The following is a 25,484-nucleotide window of genomic DNA, read 5'->3' on the forward strand; positions in this document are numbered from 1 at the left end:
ATTGTACAATTTTCTCTTGAAAATTTAGAACAACATGCCTTCTATGATGCATGCATTAAAGAACTGATTGGCCAGATATGTACAGACTCAGGATGACCGGGTCACGGGTACCTGTGCTGCGCTGGGTCTGGAACTATCAAGGCTGCGTCCTTTGTTTCCCGGGGGGGGGGGACTAGGGGAACGGACAGGCCCCATTACCCAGGAAGGGGGAGCATGTTTAGATAGGGAACCTGGCCATAAGCTGAGTGGAAAAAAAAAAAACAAAGCAGGAGTGAGTCCCCAGCTGTCAGTGTGTGAGCAGCAAGGGGGGCAGTGCACTACGCACCCAAAGCGCAAGCGCTGCGATGAATTGCAGCAGACAGATCTGGTAACCTAGAGGCAGAGGGGCCAGCATAAGAGAAAGTGGGCACGACAGCAGAGATTTTTGGCGTGGACAAACAGCGCATAGGAGGCTGAGCAGCGTGCTCCGTCCTTAGAGCACTGGCGCCGCAAAGGACTGTTCCCATTGGCTCCTGCCAATAAAAGCGGTACTGCCAGAGAGTGAGGATTTGTGTGCCCATTGACCACCAGAGAGCGAGGCGCCTTGTGCTTCCTGTAACATCAGTACAGCGCACGTGCGCAGTAGAGAGAGCCAGTTCATGCCACGTGTTCAGCATTGATAACCTATAATTATAAGGCACAGAGGAATGAAAGAGGATGTTGGTACGGTCAGCAAGGTACTCCCTCAGCATTTTCCCAAACTTTGCACTCCTTGTGAGAGTCCCCAGAGCCTCAGGGCCAGGGTGATGGGAGGGTCTGAGAAAACTCTAGCGAACTTTGCCAGTGTTCCACTGCCTCTGCTGGATTGGAGTTGTGTCTCTCACCTGTACTCCGTGCTTGGCCAACGAACTGTGACCTCTGCTGCCAGCATTTTCAGATAGGAATTTTTTTACTAATTCTGCAAGAAGGGCCCTCTGGTCCTCCAACATTTTAGTACACCTGACTGCCTCTGCAATAAGAGATATAAAGTTCTCCTTGTAGCGTGGGTCTAGAAGTGTCACCAATCAGTATTGCCTGTCACCCAAAATTTTGAGAAAGCGAGGGTGATGGGAAAGGCAGCATAACATAAACTCAGCCATGTATGCAAGACTGCTAACAGTCAATACTTCCGTGTCCTCACCAAGAGAACGACTGACCATGCTCTCCTTCCTCATCCTCCTTGTCCTCAGACCTCCTCAACTTTCGACTAACCTCAGTAATATCATTGTAAATACATAATTGGAAATACATTATTTAAATACACCCCTGTAGTTTTTATCTCCCCTACCTCATTGTAGATTGTAAGTTGTCACAAGCAGGATGGTTTTTTGGGGGTTTCATTATTGTTATTGTTGTTACTTAGTGTAGATTGCAAGCTGTCACGAGTAGGGTCGTTTTATTTTGGCTTAATTATTGTTTTATTATCGTTGTTACCTATCACTGTTGTGTTTGAAACTGTTAAACTGCAAATATGTTGGCTCTATATATAAATAACTATAATTATTAATATTAGAACACAGAGAAGCAGGATGGAGACATTAATTATGGCGTCATTGCCGCTCACCATCTTGGTGGATTCCTCAAAGTTTGGAGGATGGTACATATGTATGACATCTACAGTATGTCCACTCCTGAGATCATATGTGAAGTCAGAACTGAATACTGATAGCCTTGTTGATGCTGGTAGTCAACAACTGCCCTCTTCTGCACACAAATCCTTTCCAACATCTGCAGTGTAGAGTTCCAGCACATGGGGACATCACACACCAGTCGGTGAGCCAGAAGCTGCAAATGCTGCTGAAGCACGTCAAGGGCAGATGATGCTCTAGCTGACTTTTTAAAATGGGTACGCAGAGCATCGTACTTTTTCTAGCAGATCTGGCAGCTCCATGTCGCTTTTCAGAAAACGTTGAACAATGAGGTTAAGCACATGGGTCAGGCATGGCACTTGTGTGAGCTCACCTCGCCACAGTACAGCCAACAGGTGCCAGCCATTTTCACACATGACCATGCCTGGCTTGTTGGTTCAGCAGTGTCAGCCACAGATCTACCTGCTCTTTTAGAGCTGTCCACAACTCTTCAGCATTGTGCGGTTTGTCACCTAAGCATATTAGCTTCAGCACAGCCTTTTGCCGCTTGGATGAGGTAGTGCTGCAGTGCTTTCAGCTTGTGACTGATGTGCTACTTTCGGAGATGAAGGCTGAAGAGGAGGCGAAAAAGGAGGTTCAGGAGTTGTAGACTGTGGGGGCAACCCAGATTGACGTAGGGTCCGCAATACTCTGGGTTGGGAGGAGGAGCACCATCCCAATGTCGGACTGGGTCCCAGCTTCCACTATGTTAACCCAGTGTGCCATTAGTGAGATGTACCGTCCTTGACCACAAGCACTTGTCCATGTGTCCGTGGTTAGGTGGACTTTCCCAGTAACAGCATTGTGGAGGGCACGGGTAATGTTCTGGGACACGTGCCTGTGTAATGCCGGGACAGCACACCGGGACAAATAGTCCCACATGTTCGGGGCCTTGGGGGTGATCCTCGACTCTGCCCTCTTTCAAGCTACATATCCAGTCCCTTTCCTCCTCGTGCCCACTACAGCTCAAAAACATTTCCAGGAACCGTACATTCCAAGAAACTGCAAAAATATTTGTGCATGCCTTCATGATCGCCCACCTCGACTTTTGCAAACTTCTATTCTCTGGCCTCCCCTCTAGAACTCTTGCACCACTAAAATCTATCCTAAACTCTGGTGCCCGAGTAATCCAACTGTCCCTCCGTTAATCCTCAGCCTCTCCACTCTGTCAGGCCCTTCACTGCCTTCTTATTGTCCAGATGCTACAGTTCAAAACCATAACTATGACATACAATGCCTTCCACAACCTGTCTCATCCATACATCTGTGACATGGTCTCCCAATGTCCGACTGGGTCATGGCTTCCTCTATGCTAACCCAGTGTGCCATCAGCGAGATGTACCGTCCCTGCCCACAAGCACTTGTCCACGTGTCTGTGGTTAGGTGCACTTTCTCTGTGACAGCATTGTTGAGGGCCCGGGTAATGTTGTGGGACACGTGCTTGTTTGTGTAATGTCATGACGGCAGACCGGGAGAAATTGTGGCAGGTGGGGAACAAGTACCATGCGATGGTCATCACCATCAGGTTGCGGAAAGCTTCCGTCTCCCACGAGCCTAAAATGCAACATTTAGAGTGCAAGCAGACAAGAAATGTGTGAATTTAGTACTGTGGCGTTGGCTGCGTATTTCCGCTTGCTTCCATGGACTGGGGTATGGACAACTAAACGCTGCGCTGGGACAAGGACGTGCTTCATAATGGTGCTAGTTGAGTTTGGGTGCAACTGAAGATGCAGAGCAGGAGGCATCTTTGCATGCACCATAGACAGAGGATTGGCTTGCACGCACAACATCAGAAGAAGCAGTGGTATCACCCGCAGACACTGTTCATGGAGCCTGGTGTTCAATCAACAAAGTCGGGTGCTTTGCTGCCATGTGCCTGATCATGCTGGTGTTGTTTTGGCTGGTAGTTTTGCTACCCCTGCTGATGCAGTCATGGCCGGTGCTGCAAATGGCCTTTTTGGGGTTATTGGCAGGGTCATAGTAACATAGTAACATTGTAACATAGTTATTAAGGTTGAAGGAAGACTTTAAGTCCATCTAGTTCAACCCATATCCTATCCTAACCTGCCCTAACATGTTGATCTAGAGGAAGTCAAAAGAACCCATGTGGCAAACAGTAAGCTCCACATTGGGTAAATAAATTCCTTCCTGACTCCACATACCGCAATCATTATAGCTCCCTGGATCAACGCAATATCAAGGAAACTAGTGTATATAACCTGTAATATTATTGTCACGGGCACGCGCGGCTGGACACAGCGCCCCCAGCAGGGCGAATTTAGATGACACGCGTGACCCTGGATACACCGCCTCCAGTGGGGCGAATTTAAATAATAAGACGTGCAGCTGGATACGCCGCCTCCAACATGCGAATTTAGGTAATACACGTAACACGTAATTCTGGAAACCCCGCCTCCAGTAAGACGAATTTAAACAATAAGGGAAACCTGGGTAACATTAAAAATGGAGGGCCCTGCGATAAGGAAGTGGGGAAGTGGAGACCTCCTGCACTCCCCTGAGCCAGTGTCCCTGCACTCCTAACGTTCCCTATGCCGGTTCCGCACCAGGCGACGCACAGGAACCTTAAAACCCTGACTCGCCCTGCACCTAAACCCTCACTAGGGAATTGGTCGGTGCGGAAACTAATCCCACCACTGCACTAAACACACATAAGGGAAAATGACAATACAGGGGGACACCACTTAGCTTTTTGCTCTGTTGCTTGTGCTCCACGCAACAGAGCCCCACCACCTGCGTGTATCTTCTCCTCCAACAGGATCCATCACCATAACCGGATCCATCACCATAGTGCAGCCTTGGAGCAGAGTCCACCACTAGTTGCAGCTGCCCAATAAACAGAGTCCCAAAGATGAGTCCAGCTTCTGCCAAAAAATCCAGCATGCTTGAGTCCAACTTTTCTGCCAAAAAGTCCAGCATGCTTGTGTCCAGCTTTCAGCAACCAAGTCCAGCATGCTGAGTGCAACTCTCACCATAGTCGCCACTCCACCAAGCCATGCAAGCACTTCCTGCTGACACCATAAACTGCGACTCCACCACGCCATGCCAGCCTTTCTTGCAGACCCCATCGTTGGACTCCACCAATCCATGCCAGCACTCCTTGCAGACTCCATAGCTGCCACTCGTCCCCTCTGGCTGGGCTGCCCAGGACTCCTGTCCAGCTCCATCTGTCACCCAGGCTTTCTTGTGAATGACTAACTGAAGACCTATCACCAACAGTGATTGATACACCTGACACTCTTTTATAGAGCATTCACACCTGCATTATAATTACGTGCACAAACTAAGGTACTAGAGTGCAATACCGCTCACCACCACCAGGGCAACTTAGAACAAACGACACCACAGTGCAATAATCTTAATGGCCACCGGGGGCAAACACCACACTTTGGCACACAGCCAAAGGAAAAAAAGTTAACTTGTGCATTTAAAACTGTCAGATCAAACCTGGATCATGACAATTATACTTTTCAAGAAAGGCATCCAGACCCTTCTTAAATTGTAGTAGGGAATCACTCATTACAACATCATATGGCAGAGAGTTCCATAGTCTCACTGCTCTTGCAGTAAAGAATCCACGTCTGTGATTATGCTTAAACCTTCTTTCCTCCAGATGTAGAGGATGCCCCCTTGTCCCCGTCACAGGTCTGAGTAAAAAGATCATTAGAAAGGTCTTTGTACTGTCCCCTCATCTAATATACTGTATAAAGCTCAAAGTGTGTATGTATGTATGTATGTGTGTATGTATGTGTGTGTGTATGTCCGGGATAGGCATCCGCACCGTTGCAGCTACAGCCGCAAAATTTGGCACAGTCACATGTCTGGACCCCGAGAGTGTCCTAAGCTATGTTGTGAGGTGAAATTTTAACCCTGCACGTTCCAATTCACCAAGCAATTTTGCCCCTGTCTACATACTGGGGAAAAAGTGTGTGCGCGTCAAGCCCCGCCCCTCATTATGATGTCATAATGCCCCTATCTACATATTGGGGAAACAGTGTGTGCATATCAAGCCCCACCCCTCATTATGATGTCACGATGGTTGCCATGGCGACGCTGATGTCATCATAGGTTGCAAGCCCCGCCGCTCATTATGATGTCAAAATGGTTGACTATGGAATGGAGGATGTGTGATGGGTATATGTGCACTGGACTATGGGATGGAGGATATGTATGACGGGTATATGGGCACGGGCCTATGGGATGGTGGATTTGTATGATGGGTATATGGGCACGGGACTATGGGATGGAGGATGTGTGATGGGTATATGGGCACTGGACTATGGGATGGAGGATATGTATGACGGGTATATGGGCACGGGACTATGGGATGGACGATATGTATGACGGGTATATGGGCACGGGACTATGGGATGGAGGATGTGTGATGGGTATATGGGAACTGGACTATGGGATGGAGGATATGTATGACGGGTATATGGGCACGGGACTATGGGATGGTGGATATGTATGATGGGTATATGGGCACTCGACTATGGGATGGCGAATATGTATAATGGGTATATGGGCATGGGACTATGGGATGGAGGATGTGTGATGGGTATATGGGCATGGGACTACGGGATGGAGGATGTGTGATGGGTATATGGCACTCGACTATGGGATGGAGGATATGTATGATGGGTATATGGGCACGGGCCTATGGGATGGAGGATGTGTGATGGGTATATGGGCACGGGACTATGGGATGGAGGATAATTATAATTTGTTATAACTAGCCACAGTTAGTTACTATGCCCGGGCAGCGCCGGGCTCTTCAGCTAGTATATTTATAAATTGTAATAAGATCACCCCTAAGCCTTCGTTTTTCCAAACTAAATAACCCCAAGTATAATAACCTGTCTTGGTATTGCAGACCCCCCAGTTCCCTAATAACTTTGGTCTCTCTACTCTGCACCCGCTCCAGTTCAGCTATGTCTTTCTTATACACCGGAGACCACAACTGTACACAGTATTCTAAGTGTGGTCACACTAGTGACTTGTGTAGAGATAAAATTATGTTCTCCTCATGAGCAAATATGCCTCTTTTAATGCATCCTGTTATTTTATTTGCCTTTGCAGCAGCTGCCTGACACTGGCCTCGAAATGTGAGTTTGTCATCCACCCAGGTCTTTTTCAGTTACTGTTTTGCCAAGTGTTTTACAATTAAGCACATAATTATACATCTTGTTTGTTCTACCCAAGTGCATGACCTTACATTTATTCCCATTAAAGCTCATTTGCCATTTATCAGCCCAAGCTTCTAGTTTACATAAATCCTCCTTTAATATTAAATTGTCCTCCTTTGTATTGATTACCTTGCAGAGTTTAGTGTCTTTAAAATCAACCAGACTGATAGGGGGACATTCAGTGTCTCCCTCTCCCACACTACCTCCTCACCTCAACCCCTGTCTTTTGGTGTTCCCCAAGGCTCAGTTCTAGGACCCCTATTCTTCTCCATCTACACCTTCGTCCTGGGACAGCTGATGTAATGGCATGGTTTGCAATATCATCACTATGCCGATGACACGCAGATCTACCTATCTGTACATGACATCACCTCCTTACTGACCAAAATCACATGTCTTCCCGCTATTTCATCCTTTTCTGCTCGCTTTCAAAAAGTGGACATGGACAAAACAGAATACATCATCTTTAAACCATCTCACACTGAGTAGATATGAGAGCTGTGTATGCATCATTCAGTACCACTTTAGTAAGAGGGAAAGTTTGCCCAAGAGAAAATGATTTTACAGACATTCACGGCCTTTTTTTCACATTTTTTGCAACTGTGATCTTCATCTTCTTGGTGTGGATGTGGTAAATTTCAAAGTCGTCATCAATACCATCATCGTCCGTACCTTGTAAAGAGGAAATCTGGTGTTTCCCAGGGTCGTGGTTATCTACGTTTAGTGGCATTCCTTTAACAGTGTTTGTTACACTAGAACAAATAATTTCGACTGTGACAATTGGATATTATTGGTAATATGCATGGGTGAAGATGAAGAAGCTTGTGCCATGGGTGTGTTTATAGTTACGGACGGTGCACTCCTTTTTAAACTTAGTTTTTCACGAGCATCCATTAGTTTGTTTGGTTTTCCTCCAACACTGATCTGCTTTCTCTAATTCAGCATCTCACGAACATGTTGCACTTTGCCCTTTATACAGACACGTGCGTCTTTGGCAACATATTTTGGACAGGCACTTTTTAGGCTGAGTCTCACACACGCATCTGTTACACCGATCTTCTGACGGGCATGAAACAAATTCTGGTAATTGGTGGTGGCTAAACGACTAATCATTGTAGGCTGTATCCTAGATCTGATACCTCCCATAGCTACTGCTGTTAGTAATCATGTACATTCCCATTCCTGTCATCACCATGCCCCTTTTCCTGATCACTTAATCCAGCGATTCGTCCACCATATTTTTACTAAAAACCTGCACCTTCCCAGCAGCCACTGTGTAGGAAACCATGTTACAGTTTTACAAGGTGTTTATGATGCCCCTAAAAAATTTTTTACCCACTATGTTGATATATACCCCCAGGGGGATATGTTTGTCAGCCCATACACTTAGTGTATGGCCATTCCAAGTATAGATGAAATGCTCCTTTGTAATGTAATTTTTTTTTTTATGAAACCCTCCTCCACGTTTCTTCCAAGGGGGATTGTGGTGCATTCAAATTAGGGCCAGACCTTGCATTCACTTTATGGTGGTAATAAAAAAAAATTAAAATAATAATACATAGTAACATAGTAACATAGTTATTAAGGTTGAAGGGAGACTTTAAGTCCATCTAGTTCAACCCATATCCTATCCTAACTTGCCCTAACATGTTGATCCAGAGGAAGGCAAAAAAAACCCATGTGGCAACAGTAAGCTTCACATTGGGGAAAAAAATTCCTTCCCGACTCCACATACGGCAATCAGACTAGCTCCCTGGATCAACGCAATATTAAGGAGACTAGTGTATATACCCTGTAATATTATACTTTTCAAGAAAGGCATCCAGTCCCTTCTTAAATTTTAGTAGTGAATCACTCATTACAACATCATATGGCAGAGAGTTCCATAGTCTCACTGCTCTTACAGTAAAGAATCTGCGTCTGTGAGTATGCTTAAACCTTCTTTCCTCCAGACGTAGAGGATGCCCCCTTGTCCCCGTCACAGGTCTAAGAGTAAAAAGATCATTAGAAAGGTCTTTGTATTGTCCCCACATATATTTATACATTGTAATAAGATCACCCCTAAGTAGAGTTGAGCATTCCGATACCGCAAGTATCGGGTATCGGCCGATACTTGCTGTATCGGAATTCCGATACCGACATCCGATATTTTTTCAATATCGGGCATCGGAATCGGAAGTTCAAAGTTGATTGACAGCCGAAATGACGTCATCATGATGCGCGGTGTGTGCGCATCATGATGCGCCGTCATTTCGGGCCTTCCGGGGGTCTCTGCCGGCCTGCCGGGGGGCTGTGCCGGCCTGCCGGGGGGCTGTGTGGACTGCCCGGGGTCTGTACCGGCCTGCCGGGGGGCTGTGCCGGCCTGCCGGTGGTCTGTGCACCCTGTGGGGGTCTGTACCGGCCTGCCGGGGGGCTGTGCCGGCCTGCCGGGGGGCTGTGCTGATGTCCGGGGGTCTGTGCAGGCATCGTCCGATGGGACTACAAGTCCCATCGGGCGATGCCTGCTACCATGACAGTGATTGACACATTAGCCAATGATGGGACAGTAGTAGTCCCATCATCCGGCTAATGTGTTAAATGTTAAAAAAAAAAAAAAAAATACTACATACATACTACATACATACTACATACATACCACATATATACTACATGCTACATACATACCACATACATACTACATGCATGCTACATACATACTACATGCTACATACATACCACATATATACTACATGCATGCTACATACATACTACATGCATGCTACATACATACTACATGCTACATACATACTACATACATACTACATGCATGCTACATACATACTACATGCTACATACATACTACATATATACTACATGCATGCTACATACATACTACATGCTACATACATACTACATACATACTACATGCATGCTACATACATACTACATGCATGCTACATACATACTACATGCATGCTACATACATACTACATACATACTACATATATACTACATGCATGCTACATGCTACATATATACTACATGCATGCTACATACATACATGCTACATATATACTACATACATACTACATACATACTACATATATACTACATGCATGCTACATACATACTACATGCATGCTACATACATACTACATGCTACATACATACTACATACATGCTACATACATACTACATGCTACATACATACTGCATACATGCTACATACATGCTGCATACATGCTACATACATGCTACATACATGCTACATACATGCTGCATACATGCTACATACATGCTGCATACATGCTACATACATACATACTACATATATACTACATGCATGCTACATACATACTACATGCTACATACATACTACATGCTACATACATACTACATACATGCTACATACATACTACATGCTACATACATACTACATACATACTACATGCATGCTACATACATACTACATACATGCTACATACATACTACATGCTACATACATACTATATACATACTACATGCATGCTACATACTACATACATGCTACATACATACTACATGCATACTACATGCATGCTACATACAATACATTCATACAATACATACATAGACATACAGTACATATAACAGAGTAACATACTTACCAATACTTGTCACATTGTTCCCCGAAGCCATTGTCTTTTACGGAATAAATATTAACATAACAAACCACAAAAATACTCACCCATGATCCGAAGCAGTCCACGAGTGTGTCCCACGACGATCTTGGGTAGAGAACTGCAGCATCAGCTGATGCTGCCGCTCTCTACGGGCTGCAGGAATCCAATGACGGAAGGTAGGTATCCTTCCGCACTGTATTCCTCCGCCACTTAAAAAAAAAAAGTCCCTAGTCTCACTTTATGGTAAAAGCTGTGTGGGAAATTCCGTAGAGAGCGGCAGCATCAGCTGATGCTACAGTTCTCTACCCAAGATCGTCGTGGGACACACTCGTGGACTGCTTCGGATCATGGGTGAATATTTTTGTGGTTTGTTATGTTAATATTTATTCCGTAAAGACAATGGCTTCGGGGAACAATGTGACAAGTATTGGTAAGTATGTTACTCTATGTTATATGTACTGTATGTCTATGTATGTATTGTATGAATGTATTGTATGTAGCATGCATGTAGTATGTATGTAGTATGTATGTAGCATGTATGTAGTATGTAGTATGTATTTGGTATGTATGTAGCATGCATGTAGTATGTATGTAGTATGTATGTAGCATGTAGTATGTATGTAGCATGTATGTAGTATGTATGTAGCATGTAGTATGTATGTAGCATGCAGTATGTATGTAGCATGCATGTAGTATATATGTAGTATATGTAGTATGTATGTAGTATGTATGATGCATATATGTAGTATGTATGTAGCATGCATGTAGTATGTATGTAGCATGCATGTAGTATATATGTAGTATGTAGCATGTAGTATGTATGATGCATATATGTAGTATGTATGTAGTATGTATGATGCATATATGTAGTATGTATGTAGTATGTATGTAGCATGCATGTAGTATGTAGCATGCATGTCGTATGTATGTAGCATGTAGTATGTATGATGCATATATGTAGTATGTATGTAGTATGTATGATGCATATATGTAGTATGTATGTAGCATGTAGTATGTATGTAGCATGCATGTAGTATGTAACATGCATGTAGTATGTATGTAGTATGTATGTAGCATGCATGTAGTATGTATGTATGTAGTATTTTTTTTTTTATTTTTTTTTTTACATTTAACACATTAGCCGGATGATGGGACTACTACTGTCCCATCATTGGCTAATGTGTCAATCACTGTCATGGTAGCAGGCATCGCCCGATGGGACTTGTAGTCCCATCGGACGATGCCTGCACAGACTCCCGGACATCAGCACAGCCCCCCGGCAGGCCGGCACAGCCCCCACAGGGTGCACAGCCCCCCGGCAGGCCGGTACAGACCCCGGGCAGTCCGCACAGCCCACCGGCAGGCTGGCACAGCCCCCCGGCAGGCCGGTACAGACCTCGGGCAGTCCGCACAGCCCCCCGGCAGGCCGGCAGAGACCCCCGGAAGGCCCGTACAGACCCCCGAGAGGCTGTACAAGGGCAGGAAAGGGTTTTTCCAATTCCGATACCGGAAGTCTCATAGACTTTTTTTAAAGATCGGCTGATCCATTCCGATCCGATATTTTGAAGTATCGGACGGTATCGCTCAACTCTACCCCTAAGCCTTCGATTCTCCAAACTAAATAACCCCAAGTGTAATAACCTGTCTTGGTATTGCAGACTCCCTAGTTCCCTAATAACCTTGGTCGCTCTTCTCTGCACCCGCTCCAGTTCAGCTATGTCCTTCTTATACACCGGAGACCAGAACTGTACACAGTATTCTAAGTGTGGTCGCACTAGTGACTTATATAGTGGTAAAATGATGTTCTCCTCATGAGCATCTATGCCTCTTTTAGTGCATCCCATTATTTTATTTGCCTTTGCAGCAGCTGCTTGACTCTGGCCACTAAATGTGAGTTTGTCGTCCACCCGTACACCCAGGTCTTTTTCAGTGACTGTTTTGCCCAGTGTTTTACAATTAAGCACATAATTATACAACTTGTTCGTTCTACCCAAGTGCATGACCTTACATTTATCTCCATTAAAGCTCATTTGCCATTTATCAGCCCAAGCTTCTAGTTTACATAAATCCTCCTGTAATATAAAATTGTCCTCCTCTGTATTAATTACCCTGCAGAGTTTAGTGTCATCTGCAAATATTGAAATTCTACTCTCTATGCCCCCTACAAGGTCATTAATAAATATGTTAAAAAGAAGCGGGCCCAAAACTGACCCCTGTGGTACCCCACTGCTAACCGTGACCCAGTCCGAGTGTGCTCCATTAATAACCACCCTTTGTTTCCTATCCCTGAGCCAGCTCTTAACCCACCTACACATATTTTCCCCTATCCCCATTGTTCTCATTTTATGTATCAACCTTTTGTGTGGCACCGTATCAAAAGCTTTTGAAAAGTCCATGTACACCACGTCCACTGCATTCCCTTGGTCCAGTCCAGAACTTACCTCTTCATAAAAGCTTATCAGATTAGTCTGACAGGAACGGTCTCTTGTAAACCCATGTTGATATTGGGTCATAAGGTTATTCTTCTCCAGATGCTCCAGTATAGTATCTCTTAGAAAACCCTCCAGGATTTTACCCACAGTTGAGGTTAAACTTACTGGCCTATAATTTCCAAGTGCAGTTTTTGTCCCCTTTTTGAATATTGTCTGTGGTACAGACCCTGTTATTATGGAATCTTTAAAGATTAAAAATAGTGGTCTATCTATGACTGTGCTTAATTCCTGCAGTACTCGGGGGTGTATCCCATCCGGGCCCGGGGATTTGTCAATTTTAGTGATTTGTAGACGCCGCCGTACTTCCTGCTGGGTTAAGCAGGTGACATTTAATGGAGAATTTTTATCCCTGATCATGTTATCCATCATGGGATTTTCTTGTGTAAATACTGTTGAAAAAAAGTCATTTAGCATAGTGGCTTTTTCCTCATCCTCATCCACCATTTCACCCAGACTATTTTTAAGGGGACCAACACTATCATTTTTTAGCTTCTTACTATTTATGTAGTTAAAGAATATTTTGGGATTATTTTTACTTTCTCTGGCAATGAGTCTCTCTGTCTCAGTCTTTGCTGTCTTGATTTGCTTTTTACAGAATTTATTTAATCTTCTGTATTTATTTAATGCCTCATCACTACCTACTTGCTTTAATTCTCTAAATGCTTTATTTTTATCACTTATTGCGCCCCTTACAGCTCTATTTAGCCATAGTGGTTTCCTCCTATTTCTCGCATGTTTATTCCCATACGGTATATATTGTGCACAGGTCCTATTCGGGATGCTAATAAACGTCTCCCATTTTCTTTGTGTATTTTTATGTCTCAGGATATCGTCCCAGTTAATTGCACCAAGATCATCTCTCATCCGTTGGAAATTTGCCTTCCTGAAGTTTAGTGTCCTTGTAACCCCTCTACTACACATCTTATTAAAGGATACATGAAAACTTATTAATTTGTGATCACTATTACCCAAGTGACCCTCAACCCTTACATTTGATATGCGGTCTGGCCTGTTGGTTAATATTAGGTCTAGCAGTGCCCCCCCTCTTGTTGGGTCCTGAACCAGTTGTGAAAGGCAGTTGTCTCTCATAGTAGTCAAAAACCTATTACCCTTGCTGGAACTGCAGGTTTCGGTTCCCCAATGTATTTCAGGGTAGTTGAAGTCCCCCATAATAATGACTTCTCCTTGAGTCGCTGCTTCATCTATTTGCTTTATGAGGATATTCTCTGTAGCTTCCATTATTTTTGGAGATTTATAACAAACCCCTATCAGTAATTTATTATTTTTCCCCCCTCCCCTTATCTCTACCCACAGGGACTCTACATTTTCATTAGATTCATATATATTATCACGAAGGATGGGTTTTAAGGATGATTTTACATATAAACACACGCCTCCCCCTCGCTTATTTGTACGGTCATTTCTGAACAGACTATAGCCCTGTAAATTAACAGCCCAGTCATGGCTCTCATCCAGCCATGTCTCAGATATCCCCACCATGTCATAATTATGTTCCAACAACATTAACTCCAATTCCTCCATTTTGTTGGCGAGACTTCTGGCATTAGTATACATGCACTTGTATGTATCTCTCTGTACCTCTATTCTTTCTTAAATTATTAACTGTTCTAACCCCACCCCCCATGCCACCTCCACCCCCAATGTCATTATTTGTGCCCAGGTCTCTATCTGCACTGTCTTCCCCTCCTATAAAAGGAATACCCTCCCCCCGTCCCTAGTTTAAACACTCCTCCAACCTTCTAGCCATTTTCTCCCCCAGCACAGCTGCACCCTCCCCATTGAGGTGCAGCCCGTCCCTAGCGTAGAACCTGTAGCCAACTGAGAAGTCGGCCCAGTTCTGCAGGAACCCAAACCCCTCCTACCTACACCAATTCCTGAGCCACTTATTAACCTCCCTAATCTCCCGTTGCCTCTCTGGCGTGGCACGTGGTACAGGAAGTATTTCCGAAAATACCACCTTGGAGGTCCTTGCTTTAAGCTTACAGCCTAATTCCCTGAAATCATCTTTAAGGACCTAAAGACTTTTGTTTCATGTGGCCATCTAGTACATGGTTTCAAAGGCTTATTGGGGTGCATGTAACATTGGTGCAGGGCAGGCCTTGCAGTCAATGCATAAGAAAGGTGTGATGTCACGTGTGACTGGATACACCGCCTCCAGCAGGGTGAATTTCTATAACACCCGTGAACCTGGATACACCGCCTCCAGCAGGGCGAATTTAAACAGAGTTAAGGGGAACACCGTGGAAACCGTTACAATGGAGGGCCCTGCAATAGGGAACGGGGACGTGGAGACCTCCTGCACTCTCCTGAGTCAGTGTCCCTACACTGCTGACAATCCCTACACAGGTTCCGCACCTGGCGACGAGCTGGATACCTCAAATCCCTAGCTCGCCCTGCACCTATCCCTTTCTAGTGAACTGGACGGTGCAGAAACTAATCCCACCACTGCACTAATACACACAAGGAAAGTCACAAACAGGGAAAAACACCACTTAGCTTTGCTCTGTCGCTATTGCTCCCAGCAACAGAGTACAGCACCAAAGTTCAGCTTCACCCCTGAAGCTCGACACCTGAATTCAGCTTCCGCCTGAAGCTATTACACCAGAGCTCCCCTGAGCTGCCAGGAACTCCTGTCTGTAGTTCCTTCCTTCACCATACTTGGTTGGAAATGAGCAATATCACCAACAGTGAGTGAGACCACCTGCTACTCCTTTATAGATAGGAGCCAGGGTATCACACCTGCTTCATTATCACGTGCAATAACACTAGCAGCCACCGGGGGGCAACTGAACCAAAGTAACCAAAGTGCAATGACCCTAACGGCCACCGGGGGCAAAACTAGAACTAAAACAACCACAGTGTAATGACCCTAACGGCCACCGGGAGCAAAACTAACTTGAAGCCAACAGCTTAAAGGAAAAAAAAAAAGGTTACTAGTGCAAAATCTGTCATAATCCAACCTGGATCATGACAAAAAGAGTCTTGGAGTACAAAATGAATAATGTGAAGTGGATTTTCCTGTGGTTATCCAGTATGTGGCTTTAAAAGCTTATTGGGGTGCATGTAACTTTGGCGCAGGCCAGGCCTTGCATTCAATGCAACATTTTTTCAGGAAGCCCTCCTGTACCTCTCGTAAAACGGGTATTGGGGTGCATCGTAATTCTTGGCAGCCCATCCACTCACTGCATAGGCAATAACAGTATAGGAGACCCACTGTTTTAATAATGGCCCTTTAAGAATATTAATGCCGCCTGATGGCCCTCTAAAAATAGGCTCTGTGACTAAGAGTCCCTCCTTCATAAATGAAACGAGATGTGTCTGCTTATGTGTCACATGCCACATAGCCAGCTAGGGTTGTTAATTGTTACAATGACATTTCCAAGTGAATGCATTTGTATTGGTTGAAAGCAATGCTAAAGTTGAAAAATGCATCAAAAACACTGTGTGTGAACATAGCCCAAGTGGTGGAGGAACATTTTTGTTTTGAGTTAATTATTTTGCCTTATATACAAGTCATTAATCTGGAAAGGATGTTCCTTAACATATTTCCCAGCAAAATCCATTTTGCTTTTGTTTTTGAATTTTTTTTGGTGCGCCTGTAAAAATGGCGTGAAACTCTGACAACATTGTTTACAGCTGTGACCTAGGAGTCAGAAATGCTTCCAGGGGCATTTGCCATGATCATCCTGTGTCATTTGAGCAGTGTTTCCATCATTTTTAGTTGTTTTTAGACCTTAAAAGGACCCCCGGGGGGATGGCTGTAAAAATGCTTGGGTGTTCCATAGACTTACATTGGGCTCATTGTTCTGTCCGAGTACCCGAGTATTCCAATTTGCCCGACCCGAGCATTTTAGTGCTCACTCATCACTAGTCCTTACCTTTGAATGACTAGACAACTATAACAGCCACATCCTGCAAGTCTTCAACTTGCCATTCTTTCATTTGGGGTCCTCCTTCCCAAATATAAAAACGAATAAACTGCGTTGGCTAACTCCTCCTCCTCCTCCAACTTTACCGCCACCCCCAACCTCCTCTTACGCTTGGACCTGTTCCTTTTGGTTTAAGATTCTTATTTTTTATTTATACCCTTCATAGCATAGGGACAGGACGCACCTGTAGTGAGGGATAGTACTAGGTTTTGCGTGTGCACGGTTTTGCAAAACCACTCTCTATGTGTACTCTCTACCCATGTCTGTGATAGTATAGTGTGTAACAAGGGGGCACAGGGTGGTAGTCATAGGCGAGTCCACTAGGTCACAGTCAGTGAGCACCCCGACCCTTTGCACATAAAAAGACAGATAAAGTCCCAGCCCTGTGGCACAGTTAGTTACCTCTGGCACACGGTTGCTTGCCATACTGGAACGATGTCCTCTGGATGCATCACATATCACACTTCGATACCAACAGTGGCAAACTTTTAATAAAGATGAAAAAAGGTGATAGCACTTCCTGCACTTTCCCTATGCAGATATGCAGCCTCGTCAGCTTCCATCCAGTTCCTGGGAGCACACAGTCCTTTGGAGGGCACTTACACAGTTCCAGTGCCCGTTCCCACTGCCCGGCAGTCCATGGCAGCACTTTCTCCCCTCTTTGGGTATATTATGCTCCTGACCAAGCAGAGTGTCCTGCCCTGGGCAAGCCTGCCTGGGTACTGCTCCAGAAGCAGGAAATTGCTGCTTTTTCATCCTGCTATTCCAACCCATTTTTTACTTAACTCTTTCTGTCTGTTGTGCAGCGGTAGCACACTTATGCAGTGAAGAGGCAGTGACCCACAAAGTTCAAACACAAAGTCTCTTTAATATGTTACTTCATACATTAAATGTCCATTTCACACACAAGTGCATATAGCGTTACTGTCCATTTCATAGCACTACATACTACATGGCTTTAGATTGCAGTCCCTAAACATGCTGGACCTCTTTGTCCAGTTACCGTGGGCCACCACATGGCTGCATTAGGCTGTGTGCACACGCTGCGGATTTTGCTGCGGTTCCGCAGCGGTTTTGGCCGCTGCGGACCCGCAGCAGTTTTTGCTGCGGTGTACAGTACCATGATTCCCTATGGGAATCAAAAACCGCAGTGCGGACGGTGCGGAATTTTCCGCGCGGATTATCTGCGGTTTTCAATCCGCAGAAAGAATTGACATGTCAATTCTTTCTGCGGATTCTCCTGCGGTTTGCCATCTCCTCTATTGAGGAGATGAAAAACCGCAGGGCAAAACCGCAGAGCAATCCGCAGGTAAAACCGCAGGTATTTTGACCTGCGGTTTCACCTGCGGATTTTACAAAATCCGCGCGGATGAATCCGCACCTAATCCGCAGCGTGTGCACACAGCCTTAGTGTCTTTTTACTCATATAGCCGTAAACAGTCCTTGATATCCTCAAGCAAGAAATTGCTGTTTTTTTCAGCCTGGTGGTCCAGCCCCTTTTTTATTTAACCCTTTCTGTCCCTAACTTTAACGCATACAACAGATAATATACACAGTAGACACAGACACACCACATTACATTAATAAAACAGTAATACATAACATTAACATACAGGTAAACCCTCAGCATACCGCACAGGGCACACATACCCGGCATATAGGTGAGATGGGGCAACTGAGGGTCCCCACCACCTCCTTACAGGTGAGTAACCAAAAGTTTTAATAATCTCCAACTGAGTCGGTGGGTGTGGTGTGTATAAACATATTTTTCTACTTGTAAGAAACCAAGTCTGTGATACTACTGTGCCTAAAGCTGCTGTGGCATTCTTTAACCCATATCTGTTGGAGTACTTTGCCATAAGCCACTGTGTGTATTCTTTAACTCGCATCCATGAGTACTTTGCCAAAAGCCGCTGTTTTCTTTAACCTATATCTGTGAGAGTACTTTGCCAAAAGCCTCTGTGTATTTTTTAACCCATATCTGTGGGAGTAATGTGCTTTTAAGCCACTGTGTGTACTCTGCAACCCTACCTGAGACGTACTGTGGCCCAATGTCTTGGTGTAAAATATATCAGTTTCTGTGGAGGAAACGTGGAAACATGATCTGTGGGCAAAATGTTTAACTGGACTACTTATAAAAAGCCATGCTGCGGACTGCCAGATCGAACCAAGATCATACTACAAGCTTTTCATCGGTGGTGTCTGGAATGCACGTGACTGGAGCAGACATTTTGGAGCTGTGGGGGTGCTGTGCCCCATGATCTGTGGGTGAAATTTGTTATCTTCTGTGGGATATAGTTCACAAAAGCCTCTGTGTACTCTGTCTTTACGAGTAGTGTCCATAAAAATATTTTTACTTTACCTTTGTGCCCGAACCTAAAGCTCCTTAAAATATTTAACAACTCATTCCAATTACAGAGCCTCTAAATTGTCATTGGGGGCTATTCTGTCTCACCATATCAGCTGCTGATTCAGTTGAGAAGTGGTTAATTTGCTTGACTGCTGCCTTTCTTAGATGTGGATGACAGAAAAAACTGACGGCACATCCTAGTCTGAATAGGTGCATACCAAAAAACATATCAAAATAAGGAAATGGTTGCACTCAATTGCATTAAGGCATATCAAATATGAAATATATGAAATGTGAATAGCATAATGGCTTTTGGAATTTAGAAAAAACATATGAGATACTTAGCACAAAATTTGGACAAAAGATGTGAACCCATTCACCAACGTCAAGGTGATCTCATTGAACGGGTCCCTATTCTAGCTGCCTCATGTGAACTACTGGCTAATAACAAGATAAAGCCTATATTTATAGGAAGATAGGAACCAAAAAGTGATTGGATGTAATTAAAATCACAGCTTGATGAAGGGCGGAGTGCTCAGTCAGAAAGCTAACATACAAATGACAGAGAAAACTGACGGCACATCCTAGTCTGAATAGGTGCATATCAAAAAACAGCTTGCATACCAAAATAAGGAAATGGTTGCACTCAATTGCATTAAGGCATATTAAAAATATGAAATATATGAAATGTGAATATTGAGTGCAACCATTTCCTTATCCTGGCGGCGGATTGCTATCTGTATGCAGAATCAAACTACAAGCTTTTTATCTGTGGCTGCTCTACTGTACACTGCTGAAGATAAAAGTTTGGCTCTGTGGGTCAAATTTGTAAACTGCTAATATAGGGTACTCTGCCCCATGCTCTGTGGGTGAAATATGTAAGCTGCTTCTTAGGGGGTACTCTGCCTCATGCTATGTGGGTGGTGAAATTTGTAAGGTGCTAATGAAGAGGTACTCTGTCCCATGCTCTCTGGGTGAAATTTGTAAGTAGCTTCTGAGAGGGTAGTCTGCCCCATTCTCGTGTGAAATTTGTGTAATATCATGGCCACCGGGGGTAGCTTCTTCGGCCGCTCCAGTACTCACTGTGCTGGAGGCTGTTTCATCTCCGGTACGCTGTACACTTTGGGGACCCAATGGACTGCAGACAGAGGCTGGAATCAACTTTAACAACTCAACTTTATTCTCTTCAGGGCACAGCATAGCCACAATGGCTACAGGACCCTTTACTCGATAACAGCAATACATCTTCATCTACAGCAGTACATCACTTCTTCCTTCAGTTCACCCGTATGAACCACGCAAGCAAGCTGACATGTCACACGGAGCACGGTGAGCGCGGAACTACTTCCCTTCTTCCTGAGCCCGACTTCAGCCCACGAAGGTACCTGACTTATCCGTTACAGCTCACCACTTTACGGCACTGTTGCTCCTGTTCGTGTCCTAGATTTGCTGCTCACTAGACTCTCCACAAAGCTCCCGTACTCCAGCTGCTACTTCCACAGGGGGCACACCCACGGACCTCCCTGGCTTGCACTACTCCAGACATGGGCTGGATTCAATAGACTGGCTTGGTTGTCACTTCAGCTCTTCCTTGCTAACTGACTTGACCACTGAGACTCCTTCTTTGGTCTCCCTGGTCCTGCAATTCCCAGTCTCTAACTGAATAACCTCCAGCGACTTCCTCGCTGGCTACTGCTGTAGGCATTCGCTGTGCTTCACTTCTGTCCAGTATAGCTACCCCCGGCTCAACTCCATCTGGAGGGAAAAACTATCTCCTTTTTGCTCCTGTCTCACCACACTGTTGTGAGTTAATTTTCCCCTTCACCATTGAGGTCTGATGAACTCCCTCTTCTGGTGAAGGAAGGTAGTGAGGCTGATTACCAAGCATGATGACTGGGTGACGGGAATTGCTGACTGGATATAAGGCAGCCGACGCCCTTCTGCCTTGCTGGTGATGTCTCTGAGGGATTCTAGGAGACCAGTCTGATTCCTGCTCCTCAAAAGCTAAGTTTTCTGCTCTGCTTTTTGCATTTGTGTTTTTGGTTTTGTTTTGCCTTGTTTTTCTGGATTTCTGCCATTCCCTGCTGGGGTGAGCTGAATTCCTTTTTGCTCTGTCTCAGAAAATACCTGAGTACTAATATAGTCTTTTTGAAGCCTAGCGTCTTCAGGGCCTTTTTCCCCATCAGCCTGTTGGCTCTTGTTTTGATAGGGTTTTGGCGGATTGCAGACAGCAGCTTTTCTTTCCTGTCCTTTTTAGTTAGCTTGGGCCCCATCATTTGCTCAGCCTATCTTTCTATCTGTGTGAGTGTTTTTTCATCTTGCTTCACCGTCATTAAATGTTGGGGGCTGCCTATTGCTTTGGGGTCTGCTCTGGGGCAGTTTAGATTTCCCTTTCTGTCTTTAGGCTATGTAGTTCTCCGGCTGTGATCGAGGGGTCTAGGGCACCGTAGGAACCCCCCACGGCTACTGCTAGTTGTTGATAGGTTCAGGGGTCTGCAATCCGATAGCTGCCAACTTCTCTGGTTTTCTGGACTTAGCTAGTATTTCTGTTTTTGCCTCCTATGGTGACTCATTCATAACAGAATCACCAGCCATACCGCAGATCCTAGGGTACTCAGTAGCAGGAAAGAATTGTAAAAAAAAAAAAAGAAAAGTGTGTATATTTTTTCCTCTATGTCTCTGAGGCCGTAGGGGGAATTTTTTTTTTTCTCAATGGAGATAAAGCAATTGTCTGATCGTGTGGAGCAGCTCGCTGCGGAAGTGCGGGGAATTTCCGCCTACCTTGCTCATTCACATGCTGCTGAACCAAGGATCCCTACTCCTGATGTGTTTTTTGGGGATCGGTCTAAATTTTTGAATTTAAAAAATAATTGTAAATTATTTTTTGCCTTGAAGCCTAACTCGTCAGGGAGCTCCGAGCAGCAGGTTAAAATTGTCATTTCTTTGCTGCGTGGCGATCCCCAGGATTGGGCGTTTTCTTTGAAACCAGATGATCCTATTCTGACTAATGTGAACGCATTTTTTCAAGCCTTGGGGTTGTTGTATGACCAACCTAATGCTATTGATCAGGCTGAAAAGACCCTGTTGGCATTGAGCCAGGGTCGAGATTCTGCAGAATTGTACTGTCAAAAATTCAGAAAGTGGGCGGTCCTTACTACCTGGAATGATAATGCCTTGGCAGCTCTCTTTCGGAAGGGTTTGTCAGAAGCCGTAAAAGATACTATGGTGGGATTTCCTGTTCCCTCTGGTCTTGACGATTCTATGTCATTAGCCATTCAGGTTGATCGGCGTTTACGTGAACGCAGGACTGCACGAGAGGTGTTGCCACCTGTTGAACAAGTGTCTGAACCTATGCAATGTGATAGAGTTTTGTCCAGGGAGCAACGTCAGGAATTCAGAAGGCGTAATAAGCTGTGTTTTTTTTTGTGGAGATGCCTCGCATATTATTTCTGTCTGTCCTAAACGAGAGAAACGTTTTGCACACACATTTTCTGTGGGTGGTGTTCAACCTAAGTTTCTTCTGGCAATTACTCTGATCTGCTACCTGTCCACATTTTCCGCCAAGGCTTTTGTGGATTCGGGAGCAGCCCTGAACCTAATGGACTTGGATTTTGCTAAACGTTGTGGATTTCCGATGACACCTCTGCGCACACCTATCCCTTTGAGGGGGATTGATGCTACTCCTTTGGCGAAAAATAAACCTCAGTTTTGGACCCAGGTGGTCATGCGGGTCGCCCCAGACCATCAAGAAAATTGCAGATTTTTGGTGTTGCATAATTTGCATGATACCATTGTTCTGGGGTTTCCCTGGTTGCAAATTCATAATCCAGTTTTGGATTGGAAATCTGTGTCTGTGGTGAGTTGGGGTTGTCGGTGTGCCCTTACTGAGGCTCCGTTTTTTTTCCACCTCTCCTCAGTCGCATGATGTTCCTGACTATTTGGCGGACTTTTATGATGTATTTAGTGAGAATGAGTCTGCGTCTTTGCCTCCTCATAGGAGTTATGACTGTGCAATTGAACTAAGCCCGGGGTGTAAATTTCCCAAGGGTCGTCTCTTCAATTTATCTGTACCCGAGCACGAGGCAATGCGATCCTATATTAAGGAGGCATTGGAGAAGGGTCATATTAGACCATCCTCTTCACCCTTAGGTGCTGGGTTTTTTTCGTGGCCAAAAAGGATGGTTCATTAAGGCCTTGTATTGATTATCGTGCCCTCAACAAAATTACTATTAAATATCAGTATCCGTTACCCCTGATTTCGGATCTATTCTCCAGAGTTAAAGGTGCTTGCTGGTTTACCAAGCTTGACCTCAGGGGGGCGTATAATCTTATCCGCATTAAGCATGGGGATGAATGGAAGACGGCGTTTAATACTCCGGAGGGACATTTTGAGTACCTGGTGATGCCTTTTGGGCTCACTAATGCCCCTTCTGTCTTCCGGTGCTTCATGAACGACATTTTCCGAGACTTTGTGGATAAATTTTTGATTATCTATCTGGATGATATTTTGATCTTCTCCAAGGATTGGGATTCTCATGTGGAACATGTTCGGACTGTGTTCCGGATCTTGAGGGAGAATTCCCTGTATGTCAAAGGATCGAAATGCCTTTTTGGGGTACAGAGGATTTCTTTTTTGGGATTTATTTTGTCTCCGTCAACTATTGAAATGGACCCGGCCAAGGTACAGGCCATGTATGATTGGGTTCAGCCCACTTCTTTGAAGGCCCTCCAGAAGTTTTTGGGTTTTGCTAATTTTTATCGGAAATTTATAGCAAAATTTTCTAGTATTGCCAAGCCATTGACTGATCTGACTAAGAAGGGTGCTGATGTGTCTCCGGAGGCTGTTTCTTCCTTTCAGGAGCTGAAGCGAAGATTCACTTCTGCCCCGGTTTTGCGGCAACCTGATGTCTCACTCCCGTTCCAGGTAGAGGTGGACGCTTCTGAGATTGGTGCAGGAGCTGTTTTGTCCCAAAAGGATCCTGTAACATCTAAAATGAATCCCTGTGCTTTCTTTTCCCGAAAGTTCTCTCCATCTGAACGTAACTATGATGTGGGGAATCGGGAACTGTTAGCCATGAAATGGGCATTTGAGGAGTGGAGACATTGGTTGGAGGGAGCTAAACATCAAGTCGTGGTCCTCACTGACCACAAAAATTTGATTTTCCTGGAGTCGGCCAAACGCTTAAACCCTAGACAGGCTAGGTGGGCCTTGTTTTTTACACGTTTTGATTTTGAGGTCTCTTTTCTTCCTGGCACTAAGAATGTCAAGGCTGATGCTGTCTCTAGGAGCTTCTTTGCTGATTCTCCTGTGGTGACCAAGCCTGCTACCATCTTAGGCGAAGGGGTAGTTCTTTCTGCCATCTCGCCCGATTTGAGACGTGCTCTGGAAGAGTTCCAGGAGGACAAACCTGAGCATTGTCCCAGTGGAAAGTTGTATGTTCCTGACCAGTGGAAGAAGAGAGTGATGTCTGAAGTTCATTGCTCTGCATTGGCTGGTCATCCAGGTATTTTTGGTACTAGAGATCTGGTGAGTCGGTCTTTTTGGTGGCCCGCCTTGTCTCGTGATGTCAGGAATTTTGTGCAGTCCTGTGGGACTTGCTCCCGGTCTAAACCTTGTTCTCGCTCTAGTGGGTTGTTGATGCCTTTGCCGGTCCCCAGGAGGCCATGGACCCATATTTCAATGGATTTCATCTCTGATATGCCTGTCTCTCAGAGAATGACTGTTATTTGGGTGATTTGTGACAGGTTCTCTAAGATGGTTCATCTTGTACCACTCCCTAAGTTGCCATCTTCCTCTGAGTTAGTGCCCCTGTTTTTGCAACAGGTGGTTCGCTTGCACAGGATTCCTGAGAACATTGTATCTGACAGAGGAGTTCAGTTTGTGTCTAGATTTTGGAGGACTTTCTGTTCCAAGCTGGGAATTCAGTTGTCCTTCTCCTCTGCTTTTCACCCTCAGACCAATGGGCAGACGGAGAGAACAAACCAGACCTTGGAGTCGTATTTGAGATGTTTTATTTACGCTGATCAGGATGATTGGGTTTCATTTTTGCCCTTGGCCGAATTTGCTTTAAATAATATAGCTAGTTCTGCCACTTTGATGTCACCTTTTTTTTGTAACTTTGGGTTTCATCCTCGATTTTTTTCAGGGCAGGTGGAGCCTTCTGCCTGCCCAGGTGTTGACACTGTGGTGGAGAGAATGCA

Source organism: Dendrobates tinctorius, unplaced genomic scaffold, assembly GCF_039654945.1.
Source record: "Dendrobates tinctorius isolate UK_male_01 unplaced genomic scaffold, ASM3965494v1 ptg000074l, whole genome shotgun sequence".
Lineage (NCBI taxonomy): Eukaryota > Metazoa > Chordata > Amphibia > Anura > Dendrobatidae > Dendrobates > Dendrobates tinctorius.